A 17,429-nucleotide genomic window follows, 5' to 3' on the forward strand; every position below is an offset into this window, starting at 1 on the left:
CATGGGTTAGAGAACTTATTTCAAGTCATATTTTAACCTTATAGATTTTCATATTTTTTAAAAGTATAATTTTTTGATAATATTATTGATGACTCTTGTGCCACTCATTTATTATTCTAAAAGCCTTTTTCTGCTGCTTAGTAATCTACTGTCAGTAAACAGACTAAAAGTCCACCCATCAGAATAGATAGTAACTTTGTGTTCTCATATACAATAGAATATCATGGCACTTTTATAGAATCTAAATTATTTTATAAAAACCATAAACTTACAGGTAGGTGATTTAGAGATATGTTATTCATCTAAATGTATTTGAACAGGTTCTATTTTTTTTAAGTCCTGGCAAACAAACTACTTTAGAAGCTTAAAACATTTCAGCAGTTTATTATTACAGAGAAGCTACATCTGGTATAAATGATTATTAGTTGTTGTCAGAAATGCATTATGAATTCACTGGATCGTGCTTTTCAATATTAATTACCCATGGCATGGTTTTTCAGATCCAGTCTCATTAATCACAGGCCCTAGGCCAGTATGCTAATTTGAAGTCTATGTAAGGATTAGTAAATATTTGTTCCTCAGTAATACAGTAATAAAACTATGAACTAGAGTATATCATGACTGAAGACCATTGCTATAGAAGGTCAAATATTGGATAACTCTAGCCATCTGGAAAAGTCTTTATTTCTCCAGGGAGTACATAACATCCCAATGGTTTGTCCCATATAACTGACATTATTCATGTTAGTCACAGAGTAATCGCCTGGGTGTTTTGGTTGTTTGCATGTTCTCTTTCCTGCTTGCTTATCGGTTTTTAGAATCCAACAATGTTATTTCATTAATTCCCAATGAATGAAGAATTTGAAATATGAAGTATAATGAGCAATGTATGATCCAGGATCTTAGTTAAAGAAGAGTCTCTCTCTTAATTACAGGGAAATGTGCAGAGAACATTTCTTGCCCTGTACACTTCACTCTCATGTGTTAAAAATAACTGACACACTCCCTAGGAATTATTGCAGATTATATCTGAGGAACTGATTCTTGGGACATAGGCTTAAAGGACAGTTAGGTCGTTATTCTTCATGAATACCTTTCCAATATAAATTTCAAAAATTGTCTCTTAAGAACAGTTTTTCATATCTAATGTGTCATATGCATTATCTACCCTTTGCACCCAAACCTCAGAGTTTTGGCCTGTTTGTGTTGCAGTCTTCCAGTTTGACAAACTAAACTGCACTAGCGAATAGAAGCAGGCAAACGTCCTGTCAGTCCACGATGATTTAGATTCAAATTAACCATGCTATCACTCTATGAAGTGATTCTGGTAGGGAAGATATTAATTGAGGTATCTTTAGATGTGTGAGCCTATTCATGACCATCAAAAGTTGTATATCACACATTGACCTTGTGTTGCTCTTTTATGTTTGGTTGGTTCTGAGTACAAATTTAATTCCTTCATTTATTAAATCTTCTTATTTTGTTAAACACTCATATCTCCCTTTTTGCTTTTGGTTTCCTTTCTCCATCTCCAAGTCTCACTTCTCCTGTTTTATTTGTGTAAATGGTCTCTGTTCTTTCTCTTTTTGTGTTTTAATGGACACCTCATAAGGTGGTGCTTTCCTGGATGGCTTGCTAGTCCTCTGATTTCCTAACCCCTGAGCAGTTATTGAAAATTTATATTCAGATAATGGTTTTGACATTGAGCTTTCCCTTTTTGACTTCTAAATCTTAATTATACCAACTAATGATAATTCAATGTGGCCAAGTCTCTTTGCCAAGTTTCTTTATTCATACTTGGTCACATTTTTAATTCTTTTCACTTTCTGGATTATTCCTCTCTCTCTTATTATATGACAGTACCAATTTTCAGGTTTTGAACCAAATATCTTCTGTTATATCCTGGTTTTCGATGACTGGAAATGTTATTTAAACTTCATAAACCTCAATTCCTTCATCTGTAAAAATATGGGATATAATCTCAATCCCACAGTTTTCTTGTACCAAGTAAATGAATGAATATACAAAATTCATGTTACATGGTGATTCAGGAAAGTTTATTTCCTTCTCCTTCCTTATAGAGGGTATTGGCATGACTGGTATTTGACTAACACATTAATTGAAAGACAAAGTACTGGCTGTTACTGATGGGCTTCTTCACCAAAACATACGTTTAGTAGAGATTCTAATTTTAGTTTAACTATTAATATCACCCTTAATAATAATTCCAGTTCTTCCTGTTAGAGATGACCCCTTCCATTAATCTAGATATGACCACAGCAAATTTCTTACTAGTCTATCTGTTTTCAGTTTTGCTCCGTTCCACTTATTTCTCCAAGTGGTAGCTAGACTATCTATACAAGTACATATAAAAATTTGAATCACACACACACACACACACACACACATGCATTTTTCTACCTTGCATACATCCTTGAAGTCTATGAAGCTACAAATGTATTTATATAATTATAAAATCTCTAGTTAGCATTTTTTAAAGAGTAACAAATTAAAAAAAAAAAGACTGGAAAAAAATCCTTAAGAACAATTGATACTCATAGTCTCCAGCAATTTCTTAAGAATCAGTAAGCAAAAGATGAACAACGCAATCACTAAAGGGATGGAGAACATGAACGCGCAGTTCATAGTGAAAGATACATCACAGCCAATGAAGCCCTCTCCTAAAGATGCTTCTATCCACAACTGAATGAAATTTAAAATAAAAAGGAGGAGATTTTACATTTTGCCTATGAATTTAGCAAAGATTAAATGTTTTATAATACCTAGTATGTGGAGGGCATGGAAAATACCATCATAACCCATAAAGTCAACATTCTTTAGCTTGCTTTCTAAGTCCCTCTGACCTGGATCCTTTGTGTCCCTCCAGCACTGATCCACTATCCTCTCCCATTCTCCAACCTCAATAACCTTTCTGTAACTCGTCTCATAAAGTATATTATCATCAGTCTTCACACAGAATTTTTCTCCTAACAGAAACATCTTGCCTTTTTTTCAATTCATTTAGTTAACAGATTTATTCTTTACTGTTCATTAATTTTAAATAGTTCACCTGGAAGAGTCTACATCTTCCACAGTCTCTGCTAGATGACCCTCCTGTATCTTCACATAGCAATCTTTGTCTCACTTCTCACTTTTCATGCTGTTTGTCATTGCCTGTTTGGTCTTAGTCAGCCTGCTAGACCACAGGATTTCTTGCTCACTTTCTTATCCCTACCATCTATAAAACTCACTGAAGTTTAGTGGATCTTCAATAAATAGATAATGAATTTGTTAACTGTTAATATTTGAATATTTTTACAAATGCTACCTGATGATTCACAGATCAATAGACTTGTCACAAAGATCCCAATGTGATTGCATGAGTATTAGCTCATTCAGCACACTGTCTAATTCCTAGGCATTTTCTTTTCTATATTATTAATAGTCTATCCTAAAATAATAATATGGACTATTATAATCACCATATTTTATTGGTAAAATTAAGATATAAAAAGATTAATCCACATGACTACAAAGATGCGTAGTCATCAAAGGCTGGTTCTCTAAGTATTATTTAGAAACCAGAAGAATGATTTTCCAAGCCTATGAATTGGTTTCTATGAGTCTTAAGGATAGGATGACTCTGTATTAAATAGGATTTTAATGGCTATAGGTAACAGAGGGAGAGAGGGAGGGAGGGAGGGAGAGAGAGCCAATTGAGATATATTGGGTCTGTTATAAATGAAGAAGTTGGATTCAGGTGATCTTATACAGTAATGTAGAACTATTCAAGTGACAAAATTAATAGAATACAAATTTCTTAACATTTAAAAAAAACAGTGCACTTTAACCATTATAATTTTCCCACAAAATAATATAATTCCTTGGGACTTGGTGATTTTTCTGACATGAACGTGTTAAACTAGAAGCTTAGTGACATGAAAGTGTTAAACTAGAAGCTTAGTGACATCTGTTGGAGTTGTTATGGAAGGATTCTTACCATAGATGAGGGGGTCGAACTACAGTTCCTCAAATCTCTCAAATTCTGAGATTAATGAGTCCAGGGATATGTGAAGACACTGTAATCAGTTTGCTGTAATCACAAATGTTATACAAGCAGAATTCCATTTCAGGCTCATAAAAGTTTTACATTCCATATAATGAAGATCTAGTTGATAAGATCACGCTGTGCCAAAAATGGACAAGTGACCTGAGGGGTATCTATTACAGACCAAAGCTTCCTACATTCCTACAAAAACACAAATTGGAATAGGTGACTCCATATTATTGTTTATAACAGAAGGTGTTCATTAGTATGAATCCATTTTACTGTCTACCTTAATCTTATTTTAAAACTTAACAGAAAATATACATATTTTTAAAACTTTTCCAGTTAGAAGTTAAAATTCTATAAAATAATCGACAATAATAAACATCGAAAGTACTGGTGAAGCTAAAATTATTGCAAGATATACACAAAATAGTCCATTCTGTTTATTATTGTTATCATGCAATAATATGGGTGGATTTTTTCAACAAATTTGGAGACTCCATTTTAAGGAAGTCTGTGAAATAGAGGCTACATGACATATGCCAAATTCATTTTTGGGGACCCTGGAGTTAAAGTAGAGATACTGAAAATTGTCCCTTTACTTGTCTATCAGAAGAAACATTCCAAGTGGTGTAGTAAAGCGCTGTACAAAATAGGAGTTGTTTTAAATATTAGCCCCCAGGAATAAACCATTAAGGCAGATGCTGTGAATTGCAAACGGTTTTGCCATTGAGATGTTTCTCAGATGAAAGCATTTATACATAATGCACAGCTGAAGAGTGGTGGGGAGGGCAGGACTAGCTCTATAGGGATTTTTGAATCTAAAATTGGTTAATGATTTTAAACAATGATTAGGAGACTATTTAGACTATTTAGCACAGAGTAAACTGAGTTCATTTTTCTATAAACCAATTAAGGTCAAGAATCACATTGCTATGGCTAGAATTTGGTAATCTCCCTGTCATTTATGTGCTTATTTCTTTACTATGTTGGCTATTTGGAAGTACATCTGTTTTACACTTCTGGAATAATGCCATTCTTATAGAAGGGTTAGTTCCTTAGTCATCAAAATAAACTGACCCTGAAGTTTCAAAAAGTTTTGCCTGCAGAGTGTTAAACTCATGTATTGGGAGAATCTGACTTATAGGAAGATATTATTTTAAAAACTTATTTTCATTACCAGAGTCACATATTGCGAGCAAGTATGTTATTTCTGGAAGTCACTGGAAATCTTTGCATATGCACAGTAAACATTTAATTTTAATATAATAACTTAATTTCCCATAAAATAAGCTATTTGTACTTAAAAGGCTCACATTTACAGAGAGTATATAAGGGAAATGTCAGCCTAATGAGTTACTCTTAAACATTTTTATTGAACAATTTTTGGATGCTTCACTTGTGTATACTTAGCTGATCATGGAAAGCAGGACTCCCAGGATATTTGTCCTGCCATCTCCCCTCTTGTCAGTATTCTCTCTCTTCTTCACTTTTGCTTTTGATTTCTGTAATAGCACAAACATTTAAATCCTCAAAGCAGATTCGTAGTAATCACAGCTATTACCCAGCACCAATCTTTACTAATAATACCGCAAACAAATACAGATGAAACAGCCTTTCCTAGAAGAGGCTGAAACTGTCAGACAACATGCCAAAATGTCCACTTTCTTTTTTCTTAGAACACCTTTTGTTTTCAGAATAACAGAATTTTTTGGAACAGATACATAAAAATATAGCTCACAAAAGGTTCCACTTTAATTTGGGGGAAACATCTTTTTATACTCTGTTAATTGTACAACTCACTAGCTCTCATTCTCCAGGCAGCCCTGCAGCATAAATTGACAATGGCAGCTTCATTTACAATATTGCAATCTGGGCTGTCTGGATACTGGATATATCCTGATATAACTATTTATTAGATAAGGACTCCTTTTTTTTTTTTTGAGGCAGTGTCTCACTCTGTTGCCCAGGCTGGAGTGCAGTGGCGAGATCTCCTCTCACTGCTGCAACCTCCGCCTCCTGGATTCAAGTGATTCTCCTGTGTCAGCCTCCTGAGTAGCTGGGATTACAGGCATGTGCCACCACACCCAGGTAATTTTTTTATTTTTAGTAGAGATAGGGTTTCGCCATGTTGGCCAGGCTGGTCTCAAGCTCCAGACCTCAAGTGATCCACCCACCATGGCTTCCCATAGTTCTGGGATGACAGGCATGAGCCACCACGTCCAGCCCTGGGACTCCTCTTTTCTATGTAAGTACAGTATCAGGTTAGTAAGAGATGCTGGGTCAAGGTTAATAGCATGTTTACAAATGAGAACTGGTTGAGGTTGCTCATTTCCTAAGCTTCCCCAGTAGGAAAGGAATGAGGCACAGGCCCTTTCCTTTCCAAGTTTCCACACAGTAAATTACCTTCTGTTGATCTATTTATTTTCCTATGAATCTCTATAAACACAGCAGCTGTATATCCTTTTTTGGAAGTGTTGTTCTTACAGGAGTTGATAAGGATTTTATTAAGTTTTTGGAAATATTATAGAACTGCATAATCTTTAAAAAGAGATAGAATGTCCATGACAATGAGTTCTGGTTGAACCTAAGTCTCACTTTAAAATTCATAGTCTACTCGCTTTATTGCAGCAAGTGAATTATTTAAGTTTTCTGACAAGTGGCTACCTCATCTGATAAAAAAAAGAAAAGTAATCATGAGACATAAGTTATACTAAAGTGCTTGCAAAGCACAGCAAGTAGCAGGTGCTCAATGAACACTTATTTTCCTTGCCTTTTTGTGAAGTTAATAAGATCTCAGATGTTTCCCCTTTAATTAATGATGTCACACAATTGTCTTGTGATTATATTAACTGTTTAATATTTCTTTATCTCCTTTCCTACTGTTATCTTTTTTCTCCATTACCCTAAATGTGAACGTTTTTCCAAGTTACACTTTCAATTCATTTATTGTCTCATTCTACATTCCTTTTTAATACTTTTTAGAGTATGGCAATTTTTTTATTTTGAAACTACACACATAAATTGAATTATCGCTTTTACTTAGATAAAATGGAAACCACAACAAGCAAAAAAGAAATGTTTAAATTAAAAGAAATTCTGTTCATCAGTCATCTCTGACCCTACTTTCAAGTTCCATTCTGAGTATGGGAGATTTATATTTTCAATTTTATTCAGTACTTTATCAATAGAAAAGTTTATACATTATAGAAAACAAGTCTAAATGCTTCTCATGGAATTTCATTGCTACATTCTTTTTTTGTTCAAAAATATTTTTGTACCTAAGTCCGGTGTTACATGAGGTGCTAAGCAAAAGAAGCATGCTTTCTACTCTCAAAGAGCATATTGACTAAAGAGGCAGAAAGACATTAGTCAAAAGGTTATCCAAAATACAAACTGTAACTATAATAGATCATCCTAGATTGCCTTTGCATCCTAGATTGCCTTCCTAGATTGCCTTTGCAATGATGAAATGTTAGAATTCATACAGCAAGTTATAGAGACCTAGTCACTTGTCACATTGAGGGAGTAAACTTAGAGTTGAGATCTGAATGGTGAGAACCATTTAATTATGCTATGCAGGTTAATGAGAAGAGAATGACCAGGACAACACTATCAACTTCCTTTTTTTTTTTTGGCATTTTACTATCCGCCTTGACCACTGCCAGCCAAACCCTCATCGTCCCTTATCTGGAAAGAAGAATCAGCCAGTTGTTGAAAAGGAGGAACAAGATGAAAAAATTAAGAGGGTCCCAAGGATTACAGAAGGCATGAATTTATTAATACCACCATTTAGTGTCCAGGTAATTTTTATATCCTCGCCCTTAGAGTCAGAACCTTCATGATTTTGCTCTACTCGCCTCTGGTTTTGCATCTCTAACATCTTCAGCTTACTTCCAAACTTTCTCTATGCTCCCTCAACCTTCCCATTTTTATCTAGAACGGGTTAAAATTCATCCACATCAACACTTGCTAGTTTGCCACCACTTCACTCTTGGTACAATATATCTTTTGGGAATAGAGGTCCAAGATCATCAAGCATATTTTATTCTTCTTAAAGGAAATATCCCATTATATCCTTTGCATATATATAGCAAGTATACAATTTTAAAACGACTGTTCAACATCTTTCTTTCTTCTTATTTTTTGAGATCTTCTTGTGAAATAAGGACCTCATTCATTATTCTTGGCTGAGGAGTTTCTCATAAGCTAATTCACATATATGGTACTTATAAAACAATTGTGATTTATCCTTTATCTTCTAAGAGAAGATAAAGACATCTTTGATTCTTTAAAGAACATCTATAGATCATACAGGCAGCACGTAAAAGTTAACCCTTGAAGAATCTGCTGCTCTGCACATTTGGTAGTGTTCACAGAAGTCACACACAACTAAGTTAAGTGATTCTTAACTTAATTCTATTGACAATGAGCTTCCAAATAATGATATTTTTGGCTGGCACACTTAAGAAAGACTTAAAAACTTTTGAAGTCATTAGCAAGCCAACAGCTCAATCATTATTATAGTATAAGTATGCCTCAGTGTCTGTAAATCTGTCCATAGATACTTCCCTTTGCTTGGGTGCAGCATGATGTTGTTGAAGGAGAACTGTTCACTTCAAAATCACTCACATTTAGTTCTGAGACAAAGCCTGTATATTCCAAGAAGTAAACCTTATACTTTTTAGGAAGAATCCCAGGAATTAAGTGAAATTAACTGCCTTTTCCTCTTGTAAGGACAATATATATAATGTTATTTTTACACTTAACAAGTGCCCAATTTACTTAACCTTCTTCCTTTTACATCCAGCAATTTTCTCTTCTTGCTATTCCTTGTGACATAATCTGTTCCAATAGGTTCAATCGTATCTTTTGTCTTCCAGATATGGAAACATGTATGTATTTAGCTATTGCGAAGACAACGTTTTCATGTTGATCAAAACAAGGCAACAAGCCCACAAGGATTTTCTCACAGCTTGACAACCATTCATCCACTTTCACCCTTTCATCAGGGTTCAGTTTAAGTCACAATACATCCTGATGCCTTATTGTTTCCTCTACATCCCAATAATTTTTTCTTTCTACACCATTTACATTCCATTTGGTCTGTGCTAGTTTATATTATCACCGCTATCTTCCTTCAAATAAGGGAATATTAGTTATGCTCTTGAACATTTCTCTACTTCTCACAGAGTCAGCCTTCTGATAAATGTCAAATTAAGACATTTAAGCGCATTATTGCCTTGTATTCACTTTTCCCCTATTGCATTAGTGTGTAAAGGACGTTAACATTTCCTTCTCTTGATTAATCCTTCACAGTTACAATTACAAGAGTATTTTATGAAAAGCTGGAGTAGAAATATGCATATGATTTTATTTAGGAGAATGAAAACACTAAATGCCCTTAATGTACACAAAGAGTAAGAAAGGATATTTTGTGGGCTCCATCTTTTAACAATTATTTTTTTCAAATATAATCTCTTTTTCTCTTATTTACATATACTTTGCAAACTTTGATTTGGTCTGTAAAAAATAACACCTAGCCATTTAACATTTTTTCTGATCATTTTATCATAGTGATAGAACCTTACATAATTAATAATCAAACACAAACATCCCTTACTATCCACAATAACAAAATGAATTTTTTTCTTTCATATAAGAAATAGAGACAGAAGCCTTTCATGTATACTGGCTTCAAATACTGTGTTGAAGATTATAGCAAATACAGTGGGTCAAGAAACTGCTACAAACTTTGGAAAAAAGTAGATGAAGTTTTTTCCACTGTTGTTTTTATTCTTTTGATAGACTTGTTTATCTAGGAAAATGAGAATAAGTTGATTAATGAATTAACAGGATAAAATATAAATATAAAAATTATAATGCTCCTTAGTTTAAAAATAAAAATTAACAAAATGAAGTAGAAAGAAATTTCCATTTCTAATATTCATAAAATTATAACATAGTTTATCAGGATAAAAGAACAATATTACTTAATCTATGAAGGTTTATGAAAGCAAACAAATAAATGCCCATATGATATTTTTGAAAGTAAAATCCAAAACATGAAAATTTCAACTCTCCCAAATTTAATGTGCTAATTTAACATAATTCCAAGTAGGAAAGGCCATAACTCCAAGTAGGAAAAGCCATTTAGGAAAAGCCAAATTCCTCTGGAATTTAGCCCATTTACATTTAAAGTTAATATTGTGATGTGTGAATTGGTCCTGTCATTATGATGTTAGCTGGTTATTTTGCTCTTTAGTTGATGCAGTTTCTTCCTAGCCTTGATGGTCTTTACATTTTGGCATGTTTTTGCAGTGGCTGGTACCGGTTGTTCCTTTCTATGTTTAGTGCTTCCTTCAGGAGGTCTTTTAGGGCAGGCCTGGTGGTGACAAAATCTCTCAGCATTTGCTTGTCTGTAAAGTATTTTATTTCTCCTTCACTTATGAAGCTTAGTTTGGCTGGATATGAAATTCTGGGTTGAAAATTCTTTTCTCTAAGAATGTTGAATGTTGGAGCTTCTGCACAGCAAAAGAAACTACCATCAGAGTGAACAGGCAACCTACAAAATGGGAGAAAATTTTCGCAACCTACTCATCTGACAAAGGGCTAACATCGAGAATCTACAATGAACTCAAGCAAATTTACAAGAAAAAAACAAACAACCCCATCAAAAAGTGGGCAAAGGATACGAATAGACACTTCTCAAAAGAAGACATTTATGCAGCCAAAAGACACATGAAAAAATGCTCATCATCACTGGCCATCAGAGAAATGCAAATCAAAACCACCATGATATACCATCTCACACCAGTTAGAATGGCAATCATTAAAAAGTCAGGAAACAACAGGTGCTGGAGAGGATGTAGAGAAATAGGAACACTTTTACACTGTTGGTGGGACTGTAAACTAGTTCAACCATTGTGGAAGTCAGTGTGGCGATTCCTCAGAGATCTAGAACTAGACATACCATTTGACCCAGCCATCCCATTAGTGGGTATATACCCAAAGGATTATAAATCATGCTGCTATAAAGACACAAGCACTCGTATGTTCATTGCGGCACTATTCACAATAGCAAAGACTTGGAACCAACCCAAATGTCCAACAATGATAGACTGGATTAAGAAAGTGTGGCACATATACACCATGGAACACTATGCAGCCACAAAAAATGATGAGTTCATGTCCTTTGTAGGGACATGGATGAAACCGGAAACCATCATTCTCAGCAAACTATCACAAGGACAAAAAACCAAACACCGCATGTTCTCACTCATAGGTGGGAGTTGAGCAACGAGAACACATGGACACAGGAAGGGGAACATCACACTCTGGGGCCTGTTGTGGGGTGGGGGAAGGGGGGAGGGATAGCATTAGGAGATATACCTAATGTTAAATGACGAGTTAATGGGTGCAGCACACCAACATGGCACATGTATACATATGTAACAAACCTGCACATTGTGCACATATACCCTAAAACTTAAAGTGTAATAATACTAAAAAAATTTTTTAAAAAACTCAGACATTTGTCCCACCTTCCCCTGTTTTTAATAATGCTCGTTGTTTTGTTCCTACAGTGTCTGAGTATTAAGTATTTTCTAATGAGACCTTTTGTGAATTAGATGGTTAACAAAAGAGTGAAAACATTACTTATCAAAATACTAATAAATATTTAAATATAAATATACTTCTTCTTAAGTGTATTTAAATATAAATATACTTCTTCTTAAGTGTATTTAAATATAAATATACTTCTTCTTAAGTGTATTTAAATATAAATATACTTCTTCTTAAGTATATTTATATATAAATATACTTCTTCTTAAGTGTATTTAAATATAAATATACTTCTTCTTAAGTGTATTTAAATATAAATATACTTCTTAAGTATATTTAAATATAAATATACTTCTTCTTAAGTATATTTAAATATAAATATACTTCTTCTTAAGTATATTTAAATATAAATATACTTCTTCTTAAGTATATTTAAATTTAAATATACTTCTTCTTAAGTATATTTAAATATAAATATACTTCTTCTTAAGTATATTTAAATATAAATATACTTCTTCTTAAGTATATTTAAATATAAATATACTTCTTCTTAAGTATATTTAAATATAAATATACTTCTTCTTAAGTATATTTAAATATAAATATACTTCTTCTTAAGTATATTTAAATATAAATATTCTTAAGTATATACTTAAATATATACTTAAGAATATTTATATATAAGTATACTCATTCTTCAGTATATTTAAATATAAATATACTCATCCTTCGGTATATTTAAATATAAATATACTCATCCTTCGGTATATTTAAGTATAAATATACTCATCCTTCGGTATATTTAAGTATAATCATACTCATCCTTCGGTATATTTAAGTATAATCATGCTCATCCTTCGGTATATTTAAGTATAATCATGCTCATCCTTCGGTATATTTAAGTATAATCATGCTCATCCTTCGGTATATTTAAGTATAAACATGCTCATCCTTCGGTATATTTAAGTATAAACATGCTCATCCTTCGGTATATTTAAGTATAAACATGCTCATCCTTCGGTATATTTAAGTATAAACATGCTCATCCTTCGGTATATTTAAGTATAAACATGCTCATCCTTCGGTATATTTAAATATAAACATGCTCATCCTTCGGTATATTTAAATATAAACATGCTCATCCTTCGGTATATTTAAATATAAACATGCTCATCCTTCGGTATATTTAAATATAAACATGCTCATCCTTCGGTATATTTAAATATAAACATGCTCATCCTTCGGTATATTTAAATATAAACATGCTCATCCTTCGGTATATTTAAATATAAACATGCTCATCCTTCGGTATATTTAAATATAAACATGCTCATCCTTCGGTATATTTAAATATAAACATGCTCATCCTTCGGTATATTTAAATATAAACATGCTCATCCTTCGGTATATTTAAATATAAACATGCTCATCCTTCGGTATATTTAAATATAAACATGCTCATCCTTCGGTATATTTAAATATAAACATGCTCATCCTTCGGTATATTTAAATATAAACATGCTCATCCTTCGGTATATTTAAATATGAATATGCTCATCCTTCGGTATATTTAAATATAAATATGCTCATTCTTCGGTATATTTAAATAGTTGATACAGTAGTATATCTTCTAATTAGGTTTCTAACAATAATTTTAAAAATTATGACATGTTTTGTTCCCATTTTTTTGTGGCTGAATGAAAATGTTGAGATTTATAACTTGGACCCCGTATTCTATAATGTCACACTGACATATAAATCAAAAATTTTTTTTTAATTTTACTTTAAGTTCTGGGATACATGTGCAGAACATGCAGGTTTATTACATAAGTATACATGTGCCATGGTGGTTTGCTGCACCAATTAATATGTCATCTACGTTTTAAGCCCCACATGCATTAGGTATTTCTCCTAATGCTATCCCTCCCCCAGCCCTCCAACCCCCTGACAGGCCCTGGTGTGTGATGTTCCCCTTCCTGTGTCCATCTGTTCTCATTGTTCAGCTCCCACTTATGAGTGAGAACATGCGGTGTTTGGTTTTCTGTTCCTGTGTTAGTTTGCTAAGAGTGATGGTTTCTGGCTTTATCCATGTCCCTGCAAAGGACACGAACTCATTCTTTTTTTATGGCTGCATAGTATTCCAAAATATATATGTGACACATTTTCTTTATTCAGTCTATCATTGATGGGCATTTGGGTTGCTTCCAAGTCTTTGCTATCATAAATAGTGTTGCAACAAACATATGTGTGCATGTGTCTTTAGAGTAGAATGATTTATAATCCTTTGGGTATATACCTAGTAATGGGATTGTTGGGTCAAATGGTATTTCTGGTTCTGGATCCTTGAGGAATCGCCACACTGTCTTCCACAATGGTTGAACTAATTTACACTCCTACCAACAGTGTGAAAACATTCCTATTTCTCCACATCCCCTTCAGTATCTGTTGTTTCCTGACCTTTTAATGATTGACATTCTAACTGGTGTGAGATGGTATCTCATTGTGGTTTTGATTTGCATTTCTCTAATGACCAGCGATCATTAGCTTTTTTTCATATGACAAACATATCTTATAACTAGGTTTAATTCTAGTCCAGTATGCTTTTTGTTATAATATGTTAGTTAAAGCTCAGACAGGAAATGCAATTCTATTTTGGGGAATTAAAATTAGTGATGTGGTGGTCACAAAGATGTGGGAAAACTTTTAGGATAGTAGAAGCCATTGTCCTTATTAAGGTGTACAAAGAACTTTCGACCTGTTTTTTTTTTTATTTGATTTTCAACTATTTTCTCTACATTGTCATTTTAGCCCATTGCTATGTCAACCAGTTTCAGCTTGCCCTGTGGGGGAAAAAAGCCTATTAAAGAAATTCTTTACAAGAAGAACTGATATCTCTGTGTATATGAATGTAACACTTTCAGAAGACTGCACTGAAAGCAACTATATTTACAAGGCTTATCTGTCCTGTGTGTGTGTGCGCTGTGTGTGTGTGTGTACTTATCTTAGTGTTGTTAATGTTGTTTCTCATTCAGAGCCTTGTGAAATGGGACTGCTATACACATTTTAAGTTAATATCAAAACACACCCACAATGCTTTTGGTGAAATTGTTTCATGTTGCCAAGTATACATATGTCAAAAATCTCTCCCCTTTATCAAAACAGATACTGTAGTTACAGTAGTTAATCATTGAAGTAGCTGGCTATACTGTATGCCATTCACCTTCATAGGAATCAGAGGGATTGTAAGAATGAACTTGAGAACTGCATAATGCTTGCCATCCAGGAACTAGGGTTAGGATTGGAATAAGTAATGTGTGTAGAAAGTGCCAGCCAAAGAGAAGGGAATCACTCACTATGCATGAGTCCTGGGGAAGATCAGAGCACTCATAAAAGGCATTTGAGTTAGATCTTAAAGAATTTGTTTACTATATTTAACCATATTGATCTTGAGAACAATTCCTTTGTATTTCTTCCTCAGAAATGAACTAAAGCAGATAAAGTCTTTATAACCTATGTTTTCAAGTATATGAAATTACTATATCATAGTCTGAGACCAAGTGTACAAATATGAAAAGTGGAGACACAAAGCAATTTTCCACTTACTGCAAGTCAGAAGCAACATCTGTCTCAATTATCATGAGATTTTACTTGAAAATGACCTCATCTTTTTGTACTTTCATGTACGGTAGACCTAGCTTGAAAATCATTGTATAGACAATACATTTTCCTTATATTGTTGCACAGATCACTGGCAATTTTGCATCATTGAATGCAACATTGTATATCAAAAATTTGCATATGTAAATTAAATATATCACTGCACACACGGCAGACAAATTTGTATATATTGTTTTGCATCTATTTGTATATACCATTGACATTATCGCCTGTTTAATAATAGATTTTGTTAATGCACAGATAATATGTACATTTCTTTTTTGCTATTCTGCATTTTTTTCCAGTTATGTCTTTTAGAGCTAAGCCTCTGCCCCAGAAAGTAATGAAGCTTCAGTAAGAGTCCCTGAGGCAGATGGCATGGAGATGTTATTTGCATCCCTAATTATTTGGTTAATAAACAATAAACTATATTTAGTTACTAGTTAGAAGATTTTCATTTTGTAAATGTGCCTCTGACCCTTTTCTTTCTTAAGTGAATGAAACAGTAATAAATATCTAAAGCTTTTTTTGCACAAAATGCTAGATAGAGACTAGGTTTTGAGAATCTATTTTTAAATTCACTTAACGTTACCCACTTAGCTAAAAGCCAATATGTGAATTAAAGGAATATCCTGCTGTAATCAGTTACATCTAAATTCTTAACATTTCTACTTTGAATTGTGGATCCTCTCAGCCAGCTTCCCGGGTCCCTTTGAAGCAGGCCTATGCCAAGATTCCACACCTCTCATAGGGAACTAAGGAAGTCCATTCTCATTCCCAGCTCATCAGAATACCCTGTCCACTCACTCTGCTGACCCACATAAGCTGATTGTTCCCTGATGTATGGAGAAGTGATTGTGATAATGTTCACAGGAGGGGATGTGCTAATGCATGAGTAATAACTGCAGCCTGGTAAAACTTATTGAGACAGAATTCTAAGCAGAATTCCACACTCCTTTCCTAGTGTGGTCCACTCTGAGTGCTAGAGTTTTAATACAATCCAAGGATTTCTCCAAGATAATTGTTAATGACTTAATTTTATGAGGATTTTATTTATGTAAACAATCAAATAATTTTTAAGAATGAATGAATATATGAATATATACATAGAGAGAGAGAGAGACTTGAGTAAGAATATCTGCATAAAATAAATTAAGCCAAGAATAAAATCTAGAATAAATACAGTAACTGCTCTGGAGAAGTCTTCTAATTCTGCTTTACTGGAGATACAATGAGAACCACTAACACTTTTTTTTTTTTTTGAGACAAAGGCTCACTCTTGTCGCACAGGCTGGAGTGCAATGGCACGATCTCAGCTCACTGCAACCTTTGCCTCCCCAGTTCAAGTGATTCTCCTGTCTCAGCCTCCCCAGTAGCTGGGATTACAGGTGCCTGCCACCTCTCCCAGCTAAATTCTGTATTTGAACTCCTGCCCTCAGGCCATCCGCCCACCTCGTACTCCCAAGACTCAGCATTTTGTGCTTCATTATATCATATTTTCTATTTAGTAGAATTGTTTCTTTAAATTTTCAATTGAATCTTATATTTAAAACAAATTATATTAGACCTACTATTTGAGTTCCTGAAAAGATTATACATGTTAAAAAGATCATATAGTTTTTAAATGAAAAAAATTAGCACCACTAACTACATCAGTATTAATTCAAAAATATATATTTTCAATTAAAACTCAGAATAATGCTGGTGTATAAAATATATTATAAATGAATACTCATATATGTATATTAGAACATGTCTTTTAAAATGGTATTAAAATATGCTAATAAATATGCATGATGTTTATAGATTTCTTATATTGAAATGCAGACAATATTTAAAGTAAATAGCATACAATTTTACAATAAAATCGTATGCAAATATGATTATATACAACATTGATATTGATTATGTCTGTCACTGCTACAAAAAAGTTTTTTAAATACAGACTTTAAAAATTTGTTGGATAGCATATCATGTTGGTAGATTTTTTGTGTGTTTATATTATTTTAAAGCTAAATGGCTAATGTGGAATAATAACTTTTAAAAAATGATTCATAATTTACTGTCAACTTATGTTGGTATATACGTCATGTTTATTTTTATTTTTTCATACTCTCAAGGTACTAAAAAGCACATCTGCTATCTAAATATTTTT

The 17,429-nt window shown here is 33.2% G+C and overlaps 1 long non-coding RNA gene across 7 annotated transcripts in view; it reads right to left on the minus strand.

Annotated features, from left to right (window-relative positions):
* The window catches only part of LOC129058785 (uncharacterized), a 56,408-nt gene extending 45,568 nt beyond the window's left edge, over window positions 1-10,840 (minus strand). For 6 of the 7 annotated variants that reach the window (XR_010139862.1, XR_010139863.1, XR_008524177.1 and 3 more), the window contains exon 1: window positions 4,001-5,078. This is a non-coding gene — a long non-coding RNA (uncharacterized LOC129058785). Of the gene's footprint in view, window positions 1-4,000; window positions 5,079-5,450 lie in introns of those variants that run through there. The other variant, XR_008524178.2, reaches the window with a different exon arrangement.
* Window positions 10,841-17,429: the final 6,589 nt, after the last annotated feature.

Source organism: Pongo abelii, chromosome 3, assembly GCF_028885655.2.
Source record: "Pongo abelii isolate AG06213 chromosome 3, NHGRI_mPonAbe1-v2.0_pri, whole genome shotgun sequence".
Lineage (NCBI taxonomy): Eukaryota > Metazoa > Chordata > Mammalia > Primates > Hominidae > Pongo > Pongo abelii.